Consider the following 26,288-nt stretch of genomic DNA (forward strand, 5'->3'; position numbering starts at 1 on the left):
GGCCCCAGCTCTCTTGGGCAGAGAAGACTCAAGACTTTGGTGAAACTCTCTCGGTTCCACAGCATTGAGCCATGGCAGTGCAAGCGGTGTCAAAGTGCATTCATTCCCCATTGTAGAGAGATGCTCCCAAAGCCAGGCGGGCCAAAGCTGTGAGGGAGTGGAAGAAACGCTACTGCCTGGGTGCCTCTCAAAGGCTTTCTGCCCAAATTCAATGCAGGGAAAAATAAGGGAGCAGAGGGGAAAGAAGGCCGTCCTTCTGAGGGGAAGAGCGAGGAATCCTCATCTTGTGAAAGGCAAGAAAGAAGGAGGCGGCGTCGCCACCGCTCAGCCCTCAGCCAGCCAGCCCTGCCTTCCCAAAAAGGGTGGGCCTTTTGGAGAGGATCCCTAGCTCTCGTGTGAGTGTGTGTGAGCGTGTGTATATATGTGTGTATGTTGTGTATTGGCAGCGGGGTAAGTGGAGGCTGGGTGGCTCCGACTCTCTGACGCCAGTGAGACCAGATCAATCCAGGAACAGCAGCGGCGGAGAAGAAGAAGAAGGAGAAAGCGGGAGGGAAGAAAGGCAGGCAGGCAGGCGCAAAAAGCAGCCGCATTCACAGCATCCACACGGGGGAAAGGAGAGGAACAGCAGCGGATATTCTTCCCCTTTTATTTTCCCTGGAGGAGGGGATTCGCCGCCTCGACTTCGGCACCGGTAAGCCCCATTCTCTGCTCTTTTCCCTCCTTCCTTGGAGCCGCCTCCATGTGCAAGCCATCCCAGTCTGCCGCCTTCTTTGCTGAGTCTTTAGGTTTGGGAAAGACTGAGCCTTGGCTCTACTTAAAGACGGATTTTTTGTTTTGTTTTAAAGGGAAAGGGATTCTGTGTGCTTTCTTTTTGCCTTCATGATGGCGGCTGCGGCGTTCCAAAAAGAGCCTTCAAAACTTTTCCCCTTTGTATATCTATCTATGGAGGCCCTTTTGTGGCTCCTCAGAAAAGAAAGCGCTTTCTCTCCCCCTTCCCGCTTCAAGGAAGCAGAAAGGAAAGGAGATGCCGGCTGTTTCAAAACAACGACACGGGCCCCATTCCAAAGCTGAACGGGTCTTCCTTGGTGTTACAATTACTCAAAAAGTTACAAGCGGTTTCCATCTTTTTTTTCCCTCTCCCTTCCCTTCCTGGAGAGGGAAGGGACATCATTCCTCCTTCCTGGAGAAAAAGGCAAAAGAAAGAAAACCCCCAGAAAGGCTTCCCAATGGCGAGTCTCCGGCCTCCTTTTGTGCCCAAAGCCAAGTCTGGGAAACTTTTGCGGCTTTTCCTTTCGCCTCCCGTTTCGCTTTCCCTCGTCGCCGAGGGAAAAGCAGCCCGGCCGACACAATGGAGGGGGACTCTTCTCTCCGTTTGAGGTTTTCAAGGCGGACTAAGGGACCTTCCACACAGCCCTATATCCCAAAATATCCGAATCCCACATTATCTGAGTGTAGACTCAGATAATCCAGATCAAAGCAGATATTGTGGAACTTCCTGCCCTGATATTCTGGGATATAGGGCTGCGTGGAAGGGCCCAAAGCCAGCCAATCCCCATCTGCTCCTTACTTAGAACCCTTCCACACAGCCCTATAACCCAGAATATCAAGACAGAAAATCCCACAGTATCTGCTTTGAACTGGGTTATCTTTGAGTCCACACTGCCACATATCCCAGCTCATAGCAGATCATGTGGGATTTTACTCAGTTGTGTAGAATGGGCCCTTCCAGACAGGCCCAGTATCCCAGGATCTGATCCCAGGTTTTCTGCTTTAAACTGGATTATATGAGTCCACACTGACAGATATTCTGGGATAAACAGAAAACCTGGCATCAGATCCTGGGATATAGGGCCTGTCTGGAAGGGCCCTTAGTCCAAGCTTTGGAGTTTGCAACAACATTCCTTTTCTTTGTGGGTCTGGGAAAAAGTCTTGGGGTGCATCACTATGGAATTGATGCAGTTTGACATCAGTTGTTCAGAAGGCTTTCCTTTCAGTCTTTGCTTTTCTCTGTGGCTGTTAGAATGTAACTTGACCAAGAATTTCCATGATCTAGAGTGCATCTGCACTGTGGGATTGATGCAGTTTGGCATCAATTGTTCAGAAGGCTTTTCTTTCAGTCTTTGCTTTTCTCTATGGCTGAGAGAATGTCACTTGCCCAAGAGTTTCCATGATCTAGAGTGCATCTACACAATGGAATTGATGCCGTTTGGCAACAATTATTCAGAAGGCTTTCCTTTCAGTTTTTGCTTTTCTCTGTGGCCAAGATAATGTAACTTGCCCAAGGTTTGCCCCAAGAATTTCCATGATCTTGAGTGCATCTACATTGTGGAATGAATGCATTTTGATCCCACTTTAACCTCCATGGCTCAATGATTGGGAACCATGGGGGTTGTGGTTTCTTTATGGTCTTCTCTACCAATGAGTGCTGGTGCGGCACCTCACCCAAATACAAATCCAAGGATTTCACAGTATTGAGCTTTATGATTTTGAATGATGTGAAACTATTGATTTTTACAATGTAGATGCATTCTCTGGTACATATTTATGGGGAACCTTGTAGGTTGCTCCACTGATTTGCTGTTCATCCACACTGTAGGATTAATGCAGTTTGATAACCCATGAACTGCCACGGAATCCTGGGAGTTTTAGTTTGGCTAGACATCAACACTATTTGGCAGAAAAGGCTAAAGATACATAAAACCCACTTGCCTAGTTTCCAACAGATATCACAATCTCTGAGGATGCCTGCCATAGATGAGGGTGAAACATCAGGAGAGAATGCTTCTGGAACATGGCTTTACAGCCTGGAAAACTCACAGCAACCCAGTGATTCTATCCATGAAAGCCTTTGACAACACAAAAGAGTAAAGACTTTGTAAAAATACATCAAGCCCAGGCAGTTAAAGTAGTGTGAAACTGGATTAATACTACAATGTAGTTGCACCCATAGCTTCTGGCCCTGTTCAGAGTCTAAAATATCTGCCCTTTTTATTATTGAGAGCTTTATAGAAAAGGGAGGGGGTTGCAAAGTAGAAGAGAGAGTAGTTTTCTACTCCTTTGTTAATAGTTGATGAAGCTGCATGTGGGCTTGTTTAGATTTTCATTACCCGGCCTAAATACGAATTGTTGCTTTAATTTGGGGAGTGGCTTCAGGACACAATTGATCTTTATTGTGGCTAAACGTATGTATGTAGGGGAACTCAAATTAAGGGACACTAATTTTTGCTGTATATTTTCAGCTGCAGTTGGTGCTTCCTTAGCGACTAAAATGTAGCTGTCACCCATAGGTTAAGAGTTTCTTGCTGAAAAGGCATATTGTAAATGGGTCGAGGATGAATCACTCCTGAATACTAATAGAAAGCTGCTCTTAATTAAACTAAATGCGCATCCGGAGTTTATACTTGAATTGCAGCATCTCATGAAAATGCAGAAATCTGTTTTAAATGTTCAAAGCTGTGCCCATTTACCCCATGCCACTCTATATTGTTATTTAAGGATTACAGCAGAGTAAAACTCTTAAAAAGATTTTTTCCACCAGTCACTTTGCTCCTATTCTTTCAGACACTAACTACCTTGAGCTTATGTGTGATTTTTTCCCCCTAAGGGTATGTTGCACCTAGAAACAAACAGCAGATATCTGCTGAAGACTGAAAAGAACTTATCATAACTTCTGTGTTGTCTGTTCCTCAAAAGGGGTTTGAACAGCTCAGGCCCTTGATAACACCGATACCTGGACCTTCTGTTCTCAAGGCATAACTAAATGGGTTTTCAGGACATGTTAATCGGAAGCTCAAAGGACCTTACAATGTGTCCTAGCTACCTCTCAAGATAAGATCATCTTAGTTCAAGGCCAGATCGGGTTACAAGGGTACTGATTTGCCCTTGTTTTAAGTCTGATCCTTTCTTTCGTTCTCAACACAAATGTAATCAAATACAGTTCTTTTCTCTGATACCCATCTTCCTGTTTCTGAGATCACACACACACACACACACACACACACACACATGATCTGGTGACTTGAAATACCTTGGGAAAGCATTTAGAAAGGCAAGGACAATATAGACCAGCCTTCTCTTGGTGATCTCAGTTATAGTAAAAGATAAAGGTTTTCCCATGACACTAAATCTAGTCGTGTCCGATTCTGGGGGTTGGTGCTCATCTCCATTTCTAAGCCGAAGAGCCAGCATTGCCCATAGACACCTCCAAGATCATGTGGCTGGCATGACTGTATGGAGTGCTGTTACCTTCCCACCGGAGTGATACCTATTAATCTACTCACATGTGCATGTTTTCGAACTGCTAGGTTGGCAGAAGCTGGGGCTCACAGCGGGAGCTCACCCTGCTCCCTCGATTAGATCCACCAACCTTTCGGTCAGGAAGTTCGGCAGCTCAGTGGTTTAACCTGCTGTGCCACGGGGGGCTCCGATCTCAGATATACCAGACTGCAAGTTCTATCATCCCCAGCCAGACTGAAGAATTCCAGGATTTCTAATAATGATGGGAAGGAAAGAACCTCTATCCCACATTTAAAGAATACTGTAGGAGAAAGTTAGAGTGCAAATTTAGAAACTAAAGCGCTGGTATTTTTCATTCTGCCTTCCCCTCCCTCGCCCCTGTTAATGCACATCTGACGCCATTCACAAATTATGTTCTTCCTGCTTCAAATATCATCGTAGCCTCTTGAGGCAGAGTGGGAGAGAACATTTTCCCACCTGCTCAGACCGGATGCTACCTTATACTGCCCTGTGAATAGACTTGGATATGATCCCACCAACATCGTTTATCCTATCCCACCATAATTTCCTTCGCTGTTCCCTCCTCTGCCCCTTTATAACAGTAAAACTGATGAGGAAGGATGCTTGTGGATATGTATAATCCTTTGAAGGCAAACACACACATACAGAGTCCCACCTCCCCTTCTTCAAACAACGGGAAAAGGGTAGACAGGAAGGATTTGTCCAACCCTGGTAACACTGGGCTGTTTCCTCCCCATCTCCTGTCAGTTTTTAATGCAGGAGTAAGAGATTTAATATGAAAGAAAAACCTAGACAACTCTTTTTAGACACTGGATGAAGTGAAAGTGCATCTGTAGACAGACAACGCAAAATGCAAGAAAGCTGAAATGTGGTTGTAAATCCACAGGGCTGCATGTCTGACAGTCACTTTTAAATGTGTTTGTTATTTTCTCTTCAAAGAAGCATATCTGTCTTCCTTGCCCGCATGCTTGTCATAGGATAGTAAATCAAAAGTGCTTTTACATGTATGAAGTCGGTTGGTATCTCAAAATGAAAGCATGGCAATGATTATTTCCAAACAGATTTCTCACTCCACCCCAGCTTAATGCGTGTAAACAGAGGGCAAGATCAGCCTAGGGAGAAGGTAAAGTTGAATTAAGCTGTGCTGGCAGTGCAACAGCCCATACTGTCAAGTATAAGTGCTATCTTTTGGTGTGTAATCCTGCAAGGCTAATGGAGGCATCATCTCAGTTTTATAAATAATGTAAGCTGTGTATAATGTGGACTCCCCAGAGACTTCAGAGAGCATCATTACTTGCCTTTCCAACCTGCTGTAGATCTCAAATTGACTTACGGCAGTGAAATGCAAAATGATACATCAAAATGACATGAGGGGGGTCAGGCTGTGAGCTTTTGTGTTCAGTCGTTATAATTAAATATATTATGAAAGTAAGTATAACAGTCACTTGACCAGGTTGTCCTGATGTGTGGAATACTAAGGTAAATATCCAGAAGTAATACATTAAAACAGCAGTCTTGCTTTAAAAAAAAGCCAAATCTTTAGTGCTTTGTTCATTTTATTTTTATATGTCTCCTCTCTCCTGGGATGGAACTCAAGGCAGCTCAGCTCAAAAAAGGAATCAATTAAAAACTCACGATAACATTTTTAAAAAATCGCATCCATTATATTTTAAACATTATAAAATTAAGCAGACAAAAGTCTATCTAAGTCAAAATATGCAAATACAAGTTACGAACAAGATAGAGTCTGTGTTTTTGAAGACTTTCATGGCTGGAATCACTGGATTGCTGTGAGTTTTCTGGGCTGTATGGCCATGTTCCAGAAGCATTATCTCCTGATGTTTCACCCACATCTGTGGCAGGCATCTTCAGAGGTTGTGAAGTCTGAGGATGCTTGCCACAGATGTGGGCGAAACATCAGGAGATAATGCTTCTGGAACATGGCCATGTCATTGGATTGGCTGCTATTAGGTGAAAGGCTGTCCGTTCCTAAGGTGAAGTGGCCCCCTGTGATATCATTGGGAAAGAAGGGTGACATGTATGAGTGGAGGGAAAGAAGGAGCCACAAAGAGAGCCATGTTGACATAGTAGGCCCTCTCAGAGCTAGAGAAGAGAACAAGAGAGGGGAGGCAATGAAGGAGAAAAAGAAGAGAAAGGATAGGGGGAAATGTATGAGGGGAGGGAAAGAGAATGAAGAAGAATAGCGGCCCCTCCAACACTTGTGCAGGGCTGGGTACATACTAGTAAACAAGTAAAACATATAGCCCCTCTGTAGGCAATTACACATCCAAAGCCTTCTTAAACAAATGGTCTCTGTCTACAAATGGAAAACATGGAGAAAACAGGCCAATTTCCTGCAAAAGGGAATTCCAGAGGATGGGAACAGCAGAAGACTCTCTCCTGGGTCCTCATTAAGTAAACTGAGAAAAGCCTGCCCTGTAGCTCTTAACATTCTGGCAGATTTGTGTAGGGCCAACCTTTGGTCCTCAACGCTTTTGGACTTCAACGCTCAGAAATCCCAGCCAGCTTACCAGCTGTTACGAATCGTGTGGGCTGAAGTCCAAAAGACCTGGAGGACCAAAGGTTGGGAACTACTGATGTAGGGGGATGCAGTCATTCGAACAGTTTGGACCTACCTAAGCCATGTAGGGCTTTATAACGTCATGATTACCACTTTGAAACCTGAACTGAAACCTGTATTTTCAGAAGAGCTTATTGAATAGCAGATTCAGTGTTAAATTTCCATAAAGATTCAGTCATCCCTCCGTACTGATTTGATTGTTCATTAATTTGAATTCTCTCTTGGAATATCTGGTTGACTCAGTGCTCCATATCCTGAAGTCATGCTGGAGGACCTAGATCTTTCAAGAGAGAACATCTAGCTAGGAATCTGGGTCCTCCAATGCAATTCTGTATAAAGTCATTTTCCAGAAGAAGTTGACCATAGAGTCATGCTGGAAGACTTAGAAATTCCTCAGGTAAAAAATAGCAATTTTTATTTGCCTTTTTTCACTTTCACATGGGTCCTGTGCCCCAACCCCAGCAAATGTGAAGGGGTGACAATGTACTTAAAAACATATAATATCCTAACTTTGTATAGCAGATGACTAAATTCTAATTGTGAAGACATAATGTGGTGCTGAGGATTAGAATATTGGGGGATCTACTTTCATATCCTTTTCCTGCTAAAATGTTCAAAAGGTGGTCTCTGGCATGTTACTGTCAACTCAATATCAAGAGTAGCTGTAATGCTGCTCCAAACACATATAACAAACCTAATGAGAGCAGTTTTGTTTGCAGGCAAACATTTCATAGTTAATTCAGACTGTGAATGCAACATATTTCCTGGCAGTCATAGTGCTATAGAAAACCACAGTTTCTGCTCAGGAGTATCAAATAACAATAAGCAAAAGTAAATTGTAAGTGTTCTGCTTTTCCTTCCCCCTTCGTTCTGTGGTTCAGGACAGTTCTTGGCGGGACTAAATTCTTGGATATAGCAAACCAGTCTGGGTTTCTGCTAAACAAGCAAGACTTAAGTGACAACAACAGTGTTAGCAATGATGAATTAAGATATTAACAGACTTGGAAAAGTGAATGCTTTATTAGTAGAAAATTTCTTGAATATTCCAGGTCCATTCATTTTGTTGAATTTGGATGATATAGCCATCAGTTTAGGTTAATTCAGAAAATTACATAACTGAAAACATGAACAGTGTAGGTAAATAATAGAATTTGTAAAATTATTTTCTTGTTTAAGCCCTATATCTGGTAAGCACATGCCCAATCATGCTTCCAGGTCACAAGAAGTTGTTTTTTTAAAACCCTTTTAAACAGTAATGCGTCTTTCCAAACTATTCTCCTATCTAGTTGTAGAATCCAGGGCACACTGTGCAACAAACTGAGTATTTTAAGGCAAGCCCTTTTAGAACAGTAGAGATGAAAATAAAGATTTCGGAAATACTAGTAACATTTGTAATTTTGACAACTAAAGGAATAATGCCATTACATATCTCGGAAAATACATTTTTGAGTTGAAGAATAGGAGGCTATCTTGAAGTATTAGTTACCACATTACAAATATGATTCATTTCTGTAATACCCTGCAGGCACCAGAGCCCATCTGATCTTGGAATCTGAGTAGGGCTAACTCAGATTAGTACTTGGATGGGAAACAACCAGAGATTTCTTGGTACTGTAGGCTAGACCTCTGAGGAAGACAACTCTGATAATCATAATAACTTCCATGGGGTTAAAATCAATCAGTAAGCAACTTGAAAGTGCATATATTCACATACTTGGTTTAAGATGTAGAAACAATTGGCAAGCCATGCCAAATAACTGTTGAAATGTAAACTGTCTAATATGTTGTGGGCATACCTATTTTGCTGTTTGTTCTTGGTGAAGGATTGTGGATAAAATGGAATTAGGATCATAATTCAAGATTCCTTCGTCTTGTACTTGATTACTTGCCTGAAGCACACAGCATTTTTTGGTTTTCCTTGACATCTCTGAAAGTGTCATTTGCAAATGAGATTGTTTTCAAAACAGAAGTTGGTATAGTTCTGTTCTTACAGTATGAGCCTTTCAACTTCACACATGATGTACCTAGTTCCAATTCCAATTGTGGTTTGATCCTGCGTTTGTTCTTTATCATCCACAACTTCACTTTAGGAAGTCTGTTTACTTGAAAATTAAAATTCAGTTCTTAAATGCATAATTGTTTAATTTTGGCATCTTGGATTTGGCAATAAAAACCAAATTAGCTGAAAAAACAGGAGGGGCGGTTGATGCCAAGTGCTGCCAACTTCTGAGCTAGAGTTCCATCCATAAAATACTGTGAGTTATCTTGAAATGCCGAAGTTCTCTTTTGCAGCAGCTCTGTAATTATTCTTACTTATGTCTACATACATCCAAAAAGGGATCAGGGAAACTTCGCCTAAGACTGGAGCATCGGGGAGTGCAAAATATCCAGAGAGTATCCCATCCCTACTTCCGATAATCTAGAACGTTCAATCATAGGAATATAAAATGAAATCTAGTTAGGAAACAAGGAGAAAATGGTTGATGAATGTTCTGATATGACAATGAGTTCTTGAGAATTTTGAATTGAATTGAATTTGCAGAAAATTCTCTGCTATCTTGCATGTTTGTGCAATGTTTGAAACCATATTTGATCTGCACCTTCTACATTGCACTGATAATCTACCACTATATATTCAGTTGCTGTGAATGCTATACTTCCATAAAAAGTGTTTGGTGAATTGTATATATCACATATTGACACAGCCCCAGGAGATGAAACAGACAGCTAAGTGTTCACATTCAGTGAGAGTTTAGTTGGCCAGGGCGGAAGCTTGAACCCCTAATGGAGCTGCGGTGGCACAATGGATAAAACTCTTGTGCCAGCAGGACTGCTGACCTGAAGGTTGAGTTGCTGACCTGAAGGTTGCTGGTTCAAATCCGCGAGATGGGGTGAGCTCCCATCTGTCAGTTCTAGTTTGCAGGGACATGAGAGAAGCCTTCTAGCAGGACGGTAATACATCCAGGCATCCCCGTGGGCAATACCTCTGTAGATGACCAATTCTGTCATACCAGAAGCAACTTGAGAAAATACTGCAAGTCACTTCTGACACGATTTAAAAAGCTCCCAATAATTGGACACTCCTATTTACTTCTACTTGCAAACATAACATACAGTTACACAGTCACTACATAAAGTTTAACAGCAAGGAGCAGATACAAAGATATTCACACATCCCTTAGAACAGCCTTTTGCTTGGAAATAGCCCAACCCATGCAGATTCAAGATGTACCAGAAGAGCTCAATGCAAAATCCAGTGCAGTGCAAAAGAGAGAGGTGATTTGGCATGAATAAAATAATCAGAGCCCATCGAGAGGAGAGGTTGCCTTTGAGGTTTAACAGTGTCCTTTTAGTGTTATTTACTATATGTTACTTAATATGTTAATTGTGTTAATTAATAATATATTATTTAAATAATTCAGTTTTTCCTTGTAGTCGAAAATGCAGTGGTATTGTTTGCCGCAACGTCATCTTGTGTCTCTATAGTCAGTTTCTACCATATCGTAATGGAAGATGTAGAGATTCATAAAATTGGAAGAAACGACAAGGGCCATCCAGTCCAGCCCTTTGCCATGCAGGAAAATACAATCAAAGCACTCCTGACAGATGGCCATCCAGCTTCTGCTTTAAAACATTCAGGGAAGGAGACTCATCCATTCTCTGAGGCAGCATATTCCACTGCCAAACAGCTCAGCCAGGAAATTCTTCCTAATGTTTCAGTGAATTTCTTTCCCTGTAGTTTGAATGCACTGCTCCATGTCCTAATCTCTAGAGCAGCAGAAAACCAGTTTGCCCCCACCCCAGTGTGACAGCCTTTCAAGTATTAAACATGTTTGTCATGTTCCATCTTAGCCTTCTTTTCTTCAAGCTAAACAAGCTCCCAAAACCACTCTTCATAGGGTTTGGCTTCCTAACTTCCTAGACAGGTTTTTTTTTGGTGCTCTAGCATAATTCTATGTTAAACTTCCAGTAGAAGTTGGCCATAGAATCACATTAGATGACCTAGAGAAAATATTTCAATCAAATCAGTGGATTATTAAATATGCAGAAGACAAATCTGCAAATATAGAGAGGCGATTGTAAACCATTTTAATTGAGAGCTACAACCATTACAGTCCATAAATGATCCATGCTAAATAGAATATATTATTGACTGGTATATTTATGCCAAATCTAAGAGGGGTTATTCTGGTAGCTTCTGTTCCCCAACTGTAGTGCTTTTTCCAGGTTTGGAAGTGCACTTGGTCAAGTAGGAGGTGGCATTGTTTCTCATCTTCACTGCTGTTCCCTCTCCCTATGAACTTGCCTTCTTCCTTTAGGGCAGTTTTCCACATGTGAGTCCTTTCACTTGATTGATGGGCCCGGCTTGGTTTACCTCCATGCAACGGAGATAATCTAAGCAGCAGTGGGTGGCTGAGTGTAGCCAATTTTTACATTTCTCCATAATGCTGCAGAGAGACTAGGTTGGGGAGATCATGGGAAATTCAGTGGATGGTTAGATCCAGTTATTTGACACTGCTGCAAATGCTGACAGAGGAGGAAAAATAAGGGCTGGTCAGAGCAAGCATGGCCAGGGGGCCCTTGGAGCAGCTCAATATTGAAATTGGTGATGTTTTCTTAAAGCATTGCAAGATCTTTATATTACTTGGCTTTGGGAACCATTGTTAGGAACTAAATGCCTTGGGCTTTAATAGATCTTTCTGTATCTTTTGTAGTAAAATTGTAACCCATCCTAATCCTTTGGGTTAGGAATTAAAATATGGGTTTAGAGCAAGCTTTGAAGTAGAAATAACTCTTTCATAATTTTGAGCACTTTTTCTATTGAACTGGTTGAAAATTTCAGAACCACTAATACTTTTCAATGAGTAAAGTTCACTGTTCTTATTAATCATGGTAGTTGTTGGTTTAAACTGTGTATTTTGATCTTTATTACTGCAGTAGGTAAAGGTAAAGGTTTTCCCCTGACATTAAGTCTAGTCTTGTCCGACTTGGGAGGTTGGTGCTCATCTCCATATCTAAGCCGAAGAGCTGGCATTGTCCATAGACACCTCCAAGGTCATGTGGCCAGCATGACTGCATGGAATGCCGTTACCTTCCTACCGGAGCGGTACTTATTGATCTACTCACATTTGCATATTTTTGAAGTGCTACATTGGCAGAAGTTGTGGCTAACAGTGGGAGCTCGCCCCACTCCCCGGATTCGAACCGCCAACTCTTTGGAATGGTTTAACTCTCTGCACCACCGGGGGCTCCTATTACTTCAGTATTTCAGTAGAATTAGAAGTGGTTTTCTCTTATACAGTAGACTCTCAGGCCCCTTCCACACAGCTGAATAAAATCCCACAATATCAGCTTTGAACTGGGATATATGATAGCGTGGACTCAGATAACCCAGTTCAAAGCAGATATTGTAAGTTGTTCTGCCTTGATATTCTGGGTCATATGGCTGTGGGGAAGGCCCTCAGTTAACCAGAATGCAAACAACTGGAATTCTCAAGCAATCAGCAAAAAAGTTGAAGAAATAATACTTTAAATTTAAAAAGCTTCTTTATAATACAGTAAAACTATATTACATTAAGTTTGTATTTATCTGTCTTTTTTGTTTTTAATTACTGTATTTCAATATTAATATCAAGTCAAAAACAAACTTTATCGTATGGTATAGGGCAGGGGTCCCCAAACTTTTTAAACAAGGGGCCAGTTCACGAGCCTTCGGACCATTGGAGAGCTGGACTATAGTTGGCCACTGAGCAATAATAAATAAATAAATAAATAAATAAATAAATAAATAAGAGGGTTGGAAGAGACCCTTTGGGCCATTGAGTCCAATCCCCCTTTGCCTTTGTGCACCATAAGCACAAGCAAAGCATCCCTGACAGATGGCCACCCAGCCTCAATCTTAATAATAATAATAATAATAATAATAATAATAATAATAATAATAATAATAATAATAATAATAAGGGTTGTAAGAGAAGAAGAGACCCCTTGGGTCATTTAGCCCAACCCCCTTCTGCCCTTGTGCCGTGGGGGCCAGATAAATGGCTTCAATGGGCCACATCTGGCCCCCGGGCCTTAGTTTGGGGACCCCTGGTATAGGGTATAGTATTAGTTAGGTCTATTTTAAATATTAACTCTCAAGCAACCAGAAACCACATGTATCTGACATCTACCAATCTCTATGGGCTCTGGTTAACTGAGAATCTACTGTATCACTCTTTTCAATTGGATTGTTTTTCTGTATGTGCGTGCCTTCAAGTCACTTGTTAACTTACAGTAATCCCATTAATTTTATAGGGTTTTCTTAAGCAAGGAATATTCAGAAGTGGTTCTGTCAATTCCTTTGAAATATACAGCACCTGGTGTTTGTTGGCAGTCTCACATCCAAATAATGACCAGGATTGTCTATGCTAAGCCTCCAGTATCAGATGGGATATGGTACCTTTAGAGTTTCTTTGTATCAAATGTTAAACCAGTTTCTTTGTAGAACTTGCTTATATACATTTGAGGAGGAATAGTTCCTTATTTTATTGTGAGAGTTTCTCAATACATGGTTTTCTTTCCGTACTGAACTCCCTGCCCCCAGTGCTTGTACTATCCCAAGTGGTGATCTGTGTGTGATCTAGGTATCTCTGTACTTAACTTCTATTGTAATTGAATGTTCTTGCTTTAGGTCATAGAGAAACTCCTCATAGGTAGACAGTTTGCATTAAATAGTAATCCAGCACAACTGTACACGCCCAAACATATATAATCTCAATATTGCAATACAGTGCTTAAACTGAAAACATAACTAAATATTCTGCTTATAGATGCAGTAGCTGCATATGCATGAGAACAAGTAAGGGAAAGAGGCAGTTGCTGTGATTAAATAACTGAGGTCAGTGTTTTCACTTCTGTTTATAACTTTTCTCACACGGACATTATATGGGGAAACTTGGTGCACTTCTAGTTCTGCAAGTGTTCCAAATATAAGTTGGAGGACTTGTATTGCAGATTTGATTAGCAAGTAGGCAAGAATACACAAGTTACAGCTTGCTTCACTTTCTGTGTACAGTAAAAAAAAACCCTCAAAGGTTCACAAACTGCACTTTGGAAAACTTAGAATGACTTGTTCTATTATGCTTCAATCTTCCTTCATTTTGTCACAAGTAAAGAAATTGAAATGGTCTGGGATACAGAAGCCTAGCCAGAAAATAGTAATGGATAATTCCACAAACTAAGAGAATGAAGAAAACTCTGATCTTGAAACTATTGGCTCAAATAACTGTTTTCTTCATGCTCCCAGTTTGTACCTCTTCTCAGATTAGAAGAATGCAAAACAAAACACCATTTTGCTACGGAAAATATTATACATTCAGCATTGATGCAGTCTCTTGTGTGGCGAAAGTTAATATACCTTTAAAAAGTAAAAGTCAAGGCAGAATTGAGCCTGATATGATTATAGTGTTTTGCTGGATCATAGGATGCTTGCATGGAAATTGAGGTATCTGTTATCAAATCAAATTTTGCATTTTGTAAGGTATTTATTTTGTGCTAATACTAGGAAGTATGGAATTTGAAATGAAACAAATATTCAGCTAGAATCGTTTTGAGGGCCACGTGTCTGCTGCAGGGCCCAGAAGAGTCCTTGAAAGCAACCTGCACTGTGATTTCTCCAAGTGGCTACTTCAAACCTATTACACTTTCTGATCTTTCTTTACAGTAGTGATCTCAACTTGTGGGCCACGAGAACAAAAATCAGGTCCCTGAACCTCCTTCCTGTTTTTTATTTTATTAATTTTATTTCTGCCCCTTTCCGCAGAGCTGACGGTTGCATTGGATAGACCACATCGGTCTAGATTATTAAATATGGTTTTCTGTGGGTGAGCAGATGGCAACTACTCAATGTCATATGTTCTGTGTCAGAAACTGAGGTGCTCTATCTAGAGCTGATAATGGTCTATCCAATGCAATTTTCTGAATCGGCACCCCAAATAACCAAACCAAATCTAAAGTTGACCAAAAACTGATTCGTAACCCTTTTGCTACTAATGTTGGAGAGTGGTCCCTGGTCAAGAAAAGGTTGGGAGCCACAGCTTTACAGGATCCCACTTACATCCATACTACACAAATGGGCTCCTCCCTGATTAAGCAGCATTTTTGCTTCTCGGTGCCTTCTCTTGCCTTCAACAGGGAAACTTACAGAGAGGCAGGGCTACTAAATTAGGGTTGGGCTGCTTTGAACACTCCAAATCTGCAATGCACATTGTTTCCTTGGAGGCTCCCTTTCTTTCAAGTCAGGGGTGGGCAGCTGCAGAAGCTGGTGGGATAAAGACATTCATTTTTTATAAAAGTGGCTGGACAACCACTTCCAATTCTTTTTTAAAGAAAAGGCTATTTTGAGTCTCAAAAACTGCCCTTCAGATAGTCTTATGTTCTTATCAAACATGCCTGGGATAGCGGTGGGACTGAAAGCCTTCCCTTTAGATCTTAAAACTTGAGCAAGCCCTTGGAGTGATACACTAATCCATAGTATAATATGGCTTGCAAATGTGGCCAATATAGTCATATATACCTTCTCATTATCTTAGAAAGATGTTGCGACAGGACTTGTGAACTGTTCTGGTTTCCTTTTAATGTCAAAGCAAAGCTATTGCATCTAGGTTTTTACATCTGTCTGTATGCTTACCTTAATTCATTAATTTATGCTTTATTCAAAGTAAAGCACGTACTGTGGTGGCAGAATTCCCTTTTAATTGTACTGAATAATGTCTTATGGTAGTCTAAATTACATCAGGTACAAAGTATGATGCAAGCAAACATGCTTTTTTTTAATTGGAAAGTAATATTCCAAAACTACTCTTAGTATCTTGCAGAGCTATGTATAGCTTTTGAAAAGGTAAGCTGACCTCTTAATGTGTTGAAGCACATCTTAAGCAATTGCTTAAGAATTCAAAGTAATCATAACCTTGCTATGCAGATTATTCAAAAACTTCTGTATCGCAACTAATAAAAATACCTCACATGTAGTCTTCTCTTAAAGTATATAATAAGGTTTACAATAGCTAAAATGAATTTGATAGAAGTAAAGTTATATGAATCCCTACCAATCTGCTCTTGTTTAATTGTGTTTAATAATCTTGCAGAGAAGCCCGCGGTGGCACAACAGGTTAAACCGCTGAGCTGCTGAACTTGCTGACCAAAAGGTCAGTGGTTTGAATCGGAGGAGCAGGATGAGCTCCCGCTGTTAGCCCTGGCTTCTGCCAACCTAGCAGTTCAAAAACATACAAATATGAGTAGCCAATAGGTACCGCTCCAGCAGGAATGTAATGGTGCTCCATGCAGTCATGTGGGCCACATGACCTTAGAGGCATCTATGGACAACACTGGCTCTTTGGCTTAGAAATGGAGATGAGCACCAACCCCCAGAGTTGGACACGACTAGACTTAATGTCAGGGGAAAGCCTTTATCTTTACTAATCTTGCCGGCTGAGCAAAACTATGAGATAGCAACTCTATTCCCTGCATTCAACATAGAGAAAGTGACTGGACTGCCAGTTAAACATTATTTCAGTTCTTTTAGGCGAAAAGAGAAGTTTGTAAGACCTGTTAATATTGCCTCTCCAGTCCTGATTCTTGAAATGTTTATTTCACAGCCTAATGATAAGGATGCTGCTGTATCCTGTAAATCAGATGAGAAATATGGTTCAGGACTTTCATTGACTACATCTATAGATAAATCCCAAACTTTCATGTGTGTGCTGTAGGAGGAAAATGTCAAAACAGCTGCTTCTTCACCTTAATCAGCTTTCATGCATATAACCAAAGCAGTATCAATGGTCTGGGCATCTCTATGAATTTTTCACAAAATACATTGTGAACTTGACCTAAGCCTTATTTCTGATGTGAAATTTGTGGCAAACAGCTCCTCCATGTTCTCAAACCCCCCCTTTCATCCCCGTGTCACCTGTGTGGGAAGCCACACCTTTTTGTCCTTCTAGCCGTAAAAGGAAATGACTTTGTGATTGATAAAGAAATAAAATTCCCTGCCCTTCCTAAAGGCGGAATTCAACAATTGGAGAAAGTGGCATGAGACCCATGTGTTGGTTTGTAAAAGGATATGGCTTGTAAAGATGTTTCCTTTGATGCCTGTGATGAATATGGATGTATTTCCGTTGCAGAAGGTCCTGATGAAATTATGCAATTACAGCTGACCAGGCAGATCTAAATATAGGGCAGAAATGCCTGCTGTTTCACTTTTGTGTATCTTAACACACCCACATGGTGTGTGTAAAATTGCTGTTAAAAACACCAGGTGTTTGGGAACTGTGGGAGTCAAGAGTGGTGAAGGGTCTATGGTAGGCATGGGCAAACTATGGCCCTCCAGGTATTTTGGACTTCAACTCCCACAATTCCAAAAGCCTACTGGCTGTTAGGAATTGTGGGAGTTGAAGTCTAAAAATACCTGGAGGGCTGAAGTTTGTCCATGCCTGGTCTATGGGAAGGCAGAAACATTAGACTTGTATGCCACCATTCTTAAAACCTACTATACCAGGGGTCCCCAAACTTTTTAAACAGGGGGCCAGTTCACGATCCTTCGGACCATTGGAGGGCTGGACTATAGTAATAATAGTAATAATAATAATAATAACAACAACAACAATAAAAAAGAGGGTTGGAAGAGACGCATTGGGCCATTGAGTCCACCCCCCTTCTTGAAAAAGAGTTTAGCACTTCTCTGGATGTCTTGGTATATTTCCAGGTTTAAAAAAGAATCAATATTCATATAAAATATTTTCCTGGAGTTAAAATACATTGAAAAACTACATGTTTTAGGGCAGGACTGGGAAAATACACAGCGACGGGAACTAGTTTTTACCCTCACAACATTCTGGTGTGCAATCAGACCCATCAATTATTGCACAAAAAATACCTGATTTTTCATAGAATCATAGAATCATAGAATCGTAGAGTTGGAAGAGCCCTCATGGGCCATCCAGTCCAACCCCCTTCAAGAAGCAGGAAAATCTCATTCAATGAACCCCCGACAGATGGCCATCCAGCCTCTGCTTAAAAGCCTCCAAAGAAGAAGCCTCCACTACAGTCCAAGGGAGAGAGTTCCACTGCCGAACAGCTCTCACAGTGAGGAAGTTCTTCCTGATGTTCAGGTGGAATCTCCTTTCCTGTAGTTTGAAGCTATTGTTCCACATTCTAGTCTCCAGGGCAGCACAGAACAAGCTTGCTCCCTCCTCCCTATGATTTTCCCTCACATATTTATACAAGGTCATCATGTCTCCTCTCAGCCTTCTCTTCTGCAGGCTAAACATGCCCAGCTCTTTAAGCTGCTCCTCATAGGGCTTGTTCTGTAAATAATTGATGGGTATAACGGAGTTGGGAGATTATGGGACTGGGGAGAGGTTTTGGGAGGCCAAGGGCTGTAAACACACTGCTGAGGTCCACCTGTAGCCCAGAGATTGAGGTTTTAGTTAGTGAATGGATGGAGGATTTTGAAGGCAATTTTGGAGGGATTTGGACACCATTAATTTTCCATCTTGCAGTTATGACATCAGCACAGGGGTATCCAGAGCCTTTTGGGACAATGTCTTTTGATTTGCAAACTTATTGCAAACACTTGCAAAATGACTTAGCAATGGAATGTACAGGTGTTGTTTTCATTTCAGACATTATGTTAGGCTGCCTGCGATTATGACCGTTTATGGATTATACTTTAATTAAGTGTATGAAAGTAAATGTGAGATGGAGCTGTGCAATGTCATGGTACTCAGAGAAAGAACTGAATACCTGCAAAATATGTTTACATGTTAAATGTATGAAAAATACATTTGAAAATAATACAGTAATACAATATATGTGTGTGGGTATAATCACAAAATCATAGTGTTGAAAGAGACAACATGGTTATCCAGTCCAAGCCTCTGCCATGCAGCAGGGGTTTGTATGATTCTATCTGGCAATTTTAGATTCGGGGAAATTTGGTGATCAGGCGGTGGCAGCCGAAGGCTCAACCAGAAATGGAACATGACAGCAGGATCTTTTGGTTAATGGGGGCGATGGGGCTGAGCGGCACCTGCTTGAGGCAAATAAGGCAAGGAAGGTTTTCCTAGGCCTCTCCTCCAGAGTGGGTTCGACTGGGAACTTTACATGGCATAGGCATTGAAGAAGCCCCTGGGGTATGATGGGGGTTGAGGTTTCTCTCTCTCTCTGTTCCTCATGTTTCTTTCTCAGCTAATCATAGGCCTGGTTGACTGTGTTGATTCTCCTCCCCTTTTTTGGTGCAGTGATTGGGACTTCAATTCCCAGAACCCCCCTTTGTGCTTTTTTAAAAAATGTTAATGTTATGGTAAAAACTTTAAAAAATTCCCAAAAAACAGTGGATTGGTAAAACATTCTGAAAGTTGGCAGGCTAGCAGTTGTAAATGTAGTCTACAACTGAAGCAAGTTTCATCCTGATAGGCCTAAAAATAATGGAGAAACAAACTCTAATATTTCCCTATCGGCACCAATGGACTCACTCTTAGTAGGTAAAGGTAAAGGTTTCCCCTGATGTTAAGTCCAGTCATGACTGACTCTGCGGGTTGGTGCTCATCTCCATTTCTAAGCCGAAGAGCCGGCGTTGTCCATAGACACCTCCAAGGTCATGTGGCTGGCATGACTGCCGGAGCGGTACCTATTGATCTACTCACATTTGCATGTCTTCGAACTGCTAGGTTGGCAGGAGCTGGGGCTAACAGCGGGGGCTCATCCCACTCCCGGGATTTGAACCTGGGACCTTTTGGTCTGCAAGTTCAGCAGCTCAGTGCTTTAACACACTGTGCCAACAGGGGCCCTATCTTTTCCGGCCGTAAATGGCACCACCCTTCCTGGTAAACAGAAGGGGGGGGGGCACCCAAAAATGGGACCGAAAACACCACTTTTTTGCTGAGTCACATATCTCTACAATATTAAAGTACTCCCGACAGATAGTTATCAAGCCTTTGCTTTAAAATCTCCAGAGAAGGAGACTTGACCACACTCTGACACAGCTTATTCCACTGCCTAATAGTTCTTACCATCAGGACATTTTTCCTAATATTTAAGTAAAATCTTTTTTACTGCAATTTGAATCAATTTCCCCATGTCCTAATCACTGGAGTAGCAAAAAAAAAAAGCTTTCTCACTTCTCAATATGATAACCTTTCAAATATGTATACTATAGGTAAAGGTAAAGGTTGCCCTTGACGTTAAGTCCATTCATGTCTGACTCTGGGGGTTGGTGCTCATCTCCATTTCTAAGCCAAAGAGCCAGTGTTGTCCATAGACACCTCCAAGGTCATGTGGCCGGCATGACTGCATGGAGTGCCGTTACCTTCCCGCCGGAGCGGTACCTATTGATCTACTCACATTGGCATGTTTTCTAACTGCTAGGTTGGCAGGAGCTGGAGCTAACAGCGGCCGCTCACGCTGCTCCCGGGGTTTGAAACTGGGACCTTTCAGTCTCCACCTCAGTGCTTTAATGCACTTCACCACCGGGGCTCCTCATACTATATATATACATGTATACTATACATGGCTATTATGTCCCCTGTCAACCTTCTCTTCTCCAAGCTATACATACCCAGCCTCTCAAAATCAATCCTTATAGAATATGGTTTCCAGACCTTTGGCCATTTTGGTCCTCCTCCTCTAGACACTTTTCAGCTTGTCCATACCCTTTTTGAATTGTGGTGCACAGAATTGGACACAGTATTCCAGGTGAGGTCTGACCAAAGCAAAACAAAGTTGTGCTGTTGCTTCCTTCACTCTAGAGCAGGGGTCCCCAAACTTTTTAAACGGGGGGCCAGTTAACAGTCCCTCAGACCGTTGGAGGGCCGGACTATAGTTTTTTTAAAAAAATATATGAACAAATGCCTATGCACATGGCACATATTTTATTTTGAGGTTAAAAAAAGAAACAAATACAGCCTCAATGTTAATAATAATAATAATAATAATAATAATAATAATAATAATAATAATAATAATAAAGAGGGTTGGAAGAAACCCTTGGGCCATTTAGTCCAACCCCCTTCTGCCTTTCTGCACCAAAAGCACAGCAAGGAACCCCTGACAGATGGCCACCCAGACTCAATGTTACTAATAATAATAAAATAATGGAGAGGGTTGGAAGAGACCCTTGGGCCATTTAGTCCAACCCCCTTCTGCCTTTGTGCACCAAAAGCACAGCAAAGCACCCCTGACAGATGGCCACCCATCCTCAATGTTACTAATAATAATAAAATAATGGAGAGGGTTGGAAGAGACCCTTGGGCCATTTAGTCCAACCCCCTTCTGCCTTTGTGCACCAAAAGCACAGCAAAGCACACCTGACAGATGGCCACCCATCCTCAATGTTAATAATAATAATAATAATAATAATAATAATAATAATAATAATAATAATAATAATAATAATAATAATAATAATAATGGAGAGGCCCCACTAAGGCCTCCAGCCCAGGGAGAAATCCGAAATAGCAATATACTCCAGATTTCTCCCAGGACTGGAAGCCTGAGTGGGGAAAGAAACTCTCCCTCACTAAGGCCTCCAACCCAGGGAGAAATCCGGAGTATATTGCTAATCAAGAATAGCAATGTACTCCAGATTTCTCCCAGGACTGGAAGCCTGAGTGGGGAAAGAAACTCTCCCTCACTCAGGCCTCCAGCCCAGGGAAAAATCCAGAGTATATTGCTAATCAGAAATAGCAATATACTCCAGATTTCTCCCAGGACTGGAATTCTGAGTGGGGAAAGAAACTCTCCCTCACTCAGGCCTCCAGCCCAGGGAAAAATCCGGAGTATATTGCTAATCAGAAATAGCAATATACTCCAGATTTCTCCCTGGACTGGAAGCCTGAGTAGGGAAAGAAACTCTCCCTCACTCAGGCCTCCAGCCCAGGGAAAAATCCGGAGTATATTGCTAATCAGAAATAGCAATATACTCCAGATTTCTCCCAGGACTGGAAGTCTGAGTGGGGAAAGAAACTCTCCCTCACTCAGGCCTCCAGCCCAGGGAAAAATCCGGAGTATATTGCTAATCAGAAATAGCAATATACTCCAGATTTCTCCCTGGACTGGAAGCCTGAGTAGGGAAAGAAACTCTCCCTCACTCAGGCCTCCAGCCCAGGGAAAAATCCGGAGTATATTGCTAATCAGAAATAGCAATATACTCCAGATTTCTCCCAGGACTGGAAGTCTGAGTGGGGAAAGAAACTCTCCCTCACTCAGGCCTCCAGCCCAGGGAAAAATCCAGAGTATATTGCTAATCAGAAATAGCAATATACTCCAGATTTCTTCCTGGACTGGAAGTCTGAGTGGGGAAAGAAACTCTCCCTCACTCAGGCCTCCAGCCCAGGGAAAAATCCAGAGTATATTGCTAATCAGAAATAGCAATATACTCCAGATTTCTCCCAGGACTGGAAGTCTGAGTGGGGAAAGAAACTCTCCCTCACTCAGGCCTCCAGCCCAGGGAAAAATCCAGAGTATATTGCTAATCAGAAATAGCAATATACTCCAGATTTCTCCCAGGACTGGAAGTCTGAGTGGGGAAAGAAACTCTCCCTCACTCAGGCCTCCAGCCCAGGGAAAAATCCAGAGTATATTGCTAATCAGAAATAGCAATATACTCCAGATTTCTTCCTGGACTGGAAGTCTGAGTGGGGAAAGAAACTCTCCCTCACTCAGGCCTCCAGCCCAGGGAAAAATCCAGAGTATATTGCTAATCAGAAATAGCAATATACTCCAGATTTCTCCCAGGACTGGAATTCTGAGTGGGGAAAGAAACTCTCCCTCACTCAGGCCTCCAGCCCAGGGAAAAATCCGGAGTATATTGCTAATCAGAAATAGCAATATACTCCAGATTTCTCCCTGGACTGGAAGCCTGAGTAGGGAAAGAAACTCTCCCTCACTCAGGCCTCCAGCCCAGGGAAAAATCCGGAGTATATTGCTAATCAGAAATAGCAATATACTCCAGATTTCTCCCAGGACTGGAAGTCTGAGTGGGGAAAGAAACTCTCCCTCACTCAGGCCTCCAGCCCAGGGAAAAATCCGGAGTATATTGCTAATCAGAAATAGCAATATACTCCAGATTTCTCCCTGGACTGGAAGCCTGAGTGGGGAAAGAAACTCTCCCTCACTCAGGCCTCCAGCCCAGGGAGAAATCCGGAGTATATTGCTAATCAGAAATAGCAATATACTCCAGATTTCTCCCTGGACTGGAAGCCTGAGTGGGGAAAGAAACTCTCCCTCACTCAGGCCTCCAGCCCAGGGAGAAATCCGGAGTATATTGCTAATCAGAAATAGCAATATACTCCAGATTTCTCCCTGGACTGGAAGCCTGAGTGGGGAAAGAAACTCTCCCTCACTCAGGCCTCCAGCCCAGGGAAAAATCCGGAGTATATTGCTAATCAAGAATAGCAATATACTCCAGATTTCTTCCTGGACTGGAAGTCTGAGTGGGGAAAGAAACTCTCCCTCACTCAGGCCTCCAGCCCAGGGAGAAATCCGGAGTATATTGCTAATCAAGAATAGCAATATACTCCAGATTTCTTCCTGGACTGGAAGTCTGAGTGGGGAAAGAAACTCTCCCTCACTCAGGCCTCCAGCCCAGGGAAAAATCCGGAGTATATTGCTAATCAAGAATAGCAATATACTCCAGATTTCTCCCTGGACTGGAAGCCTGAGTGGGGAAAGAATCTCTCCCTCACTCAGGCCTCCAGCCCAGGGAGAAATCCGGAGTATATTGCTAATCAGAAATAGCAATATACTCCAGATTTCTCCCAGGACTGGAATTCTGAGTGGGGAAAGAAACTCTCCCTCACTCAGGCCTCCAGCCCAGGGAAAAATCCGGAGTATATTGCTAATCAGAAATAGCAATATACTCCAGATTTCTCCCTGGACTGGAAGCCTGAGTAGGGAAAGAAACTCTCCCTCACTCAGGCCTCCAGCCCAGGGAAAAATCCGGAGTATATTGCTAATCAGAAATAGCAATATACTCCAGATTTCTCCCTGGACTGGAAGTCTGAGTGGGGAAAGAAACTCTCCCTCACTCAGGCCTCCAGCCCAGGGAAAAATCCGGAGTATATTGCTAATCAGAAATAGCAATATACTCCAGATTTCTCCCTGGACTGGAAGCCTGAGTGGGGAAAGAAACTCTCCCTCACTCAGGCCTCCAGCCCAGGGAGAAATCCGGAGTATATTGCTAATCAGAAATAGCAATATACTCCAGATTTCTCCCTGGACTGGAAGCCTGAGTGGGGAAAGAAACTCTCCCTCACTCAGGCCTCCAGCCCAGGGAGAAATCCGGAGTATATTGCTAATCAGAAATAGCAATATACTCCAGATTTCTCCCTGGACTGGAAGCCTGAGTGGGGAAAGAAACTCTCCCTCACTCAGGCCTCCAGCCCAGGGAAAAATCCGGAGTATATTGCTAATCAAGAATAGCAATATACTCCAGATTTCTTCCTGGACTGGAAGTCTGAGTGGGGAAAGAAACTCTCCCTCACTCAGGCCTCCAGCCCAGGGAGAAATCCGGAGTATATTGCTAATCAAGAATAGCAATATACTCCAGATTTCTTCCTGGACTGGAAGTCTGAGTGGGGAAAGAAACTCTCCCTCACTCAGGCCTCCAGCCCAGGGAAAAATCCGGAGTATATTGCTAATCAAGAATAGCAATATACTCCAGATTTCTCCCTGGACTGGAAGCCTGAGTGGGGAAAGAATCTCTCCCTCACTCAGGCCTCCAGCCCAGGGAGAAATCCGGAGTATATTGCTAATCAGAAATAGCAATATACTCCAGATTTCTCCCAGGACTGGAATTCTGAGTGGGGAAAGAAACTCTCCCTCACTCAGGCCTCCAGCCCAGGGAAAAATCCGGAGTATATTGCTAATCAGAAATAGCAATATACTCCAGATTTCTCCCTGGACTGGAAGCCTGAGTAGGGAAAGAAACTCTCCCTCACTCAGGCCTCCAGCCCAGGGAAAAATCCGGAGTATATTGCTAATCAGAAATAGCAATATACTCCAGATTTCTCCCTGGACTGGAAGTCTGAGTGGGGAAAGAAACTCTCCCTCACTCAGGCCTCCAGCCCAGGGAAAAATCCGGAGTATATTGCTAATCAGAAATAGCAATATACTCCAGATTTCTCCCTGGACTGGAAGCCTGAGTGGGGAAAGAAACTCTCCCTCACTCAGGCCTCCAGCCCAGGGAGAAATCCGGAGTATATTGCTAATCAAGAATAGCAATATACTCCAGATTTCTCCCTGGACTGGAAGTCTGCGTGGGGAAAGAAACTCTCCCTCACTCAGGCCTCCAACCCAGGGAGAAATCCGGAGTATATTGCTAATCAGAAATATCAATATACTCCAGATTTCTCCCTGGACTGGAAGCCTGAGTAGGGAAAGAAACTCTCCCTCACTCAGGCCTCCAGCCCAGGGAAAAATCCGGAGTATATTGCTAATCAGAAATAGCAATATACTCCAGATTTCTCCCAGGACTGGAAGTCTGAGTGGGGAAAGAAACTCTCCCTCACTCAGGCCTCCAGCCCAGGGAGAAATCCGGAGTATATTGCTAATCAGAAATAGCAATATACTCCAGATTTCTCCCTGGACTGGAAGCCTGAGTGGGGAAAGAAACTCTCCCTCACTCAGGCCTCCAGCCCAGGGAGAAATCCGGAGTATATTGCTAATCAAGAATAGCAATATACTCCAGATTTCTCCCTGGACTGGAAGTCTGCGTGGGGAAAGAAACTCTCCCTCACTCAGGCCTCCAACCCAGGGAGAAATCCGGAGTATATTGCTAATCAGAAATAGCAATATACTCCAGATTTCTCCCAGGACTGGAAGCCTGAGTAGGGAAAGAAACTCTCCCTCACTCAGGCCTCCAGCCCAGGGAAAAATCCGGAGTATATTGCTAATCAGAAATAGCAATATACTCCAGATTTCTCCATGGACTGGAAGCCTGAGTGGGGAAAGAAACTCTCCCTCACTCAGGCCTCCAGCCCAGGGAGAAATCCGGAGTATATTGCTGATCAACGTATTGCTAAACCTGGAGGAAACATACCTTAGTAATTAATAATTAATTAAATAATAATTAAAATACCTTTTGATCAGCAGTAAAAGGTAAGGCTCCTCCACAGCTTATGCAGGGAGAGTGGGGAGCCAGGTGAGGCTCAAAGGCTCATAGAGCAGAAAAGTGGCCGGGAAGGCGGAAAGGCAAGTCTCCAAGGCTTGTGCAGGGAGCGGGACAATGCAGGAAAGGGAGGAAAGCTGCCGCGGGCCGGATAAATGGCTCCGGCGGGCCGGATCTGGCCCGCGGGCCTTAGTTTGGGGACCCCTGTACTATACTGTCTTTCTACCAAACACATTGGTATTAGTATATATTTAGCATATGTTTCAGCAATGTAATGTCATGTTCGTACTGTATCTGTACCAT

General features: G+C 42.6%; 1 protein-coding gene across 1 annotated transcript in view; it reads left to right on the plus strand.

Annotated features, from left to right (window-relative positions):
- Window positions 1-284: 284 nt before the first annotated feature.
- Window positions 285-26,288, plus strand: part of smad1 (SMAD family member 1) — a 58,519-nt gene continuing 32,515 nt past the window's right edge. The window contains exon 1 of the mRNA XM_003221677.4: window positions 285-691. The gene's annotated coding sequence lies outside the window, so the exon portion shown is untranslated. The remainder of the gene's footprint in view (window positions 692-26,288) is intronic.

The sequence above is a fragment of the Anolis carolinensis genome, chromosome 5 (genome assembly GCF_035594765.1).
Source record: "Anolis carolinensis isolate JA03-04 chromosome 5, rAnoCar3.1.pri, whole genome shotgun sequence".
Classification (NCBI taxonomy): domain Eukaryota; kingdom Metazoa; phylum Chordata; class Lepidosauria; order Squamata; family Dactyloidae; genus Anolis; species Anolis carolinensis.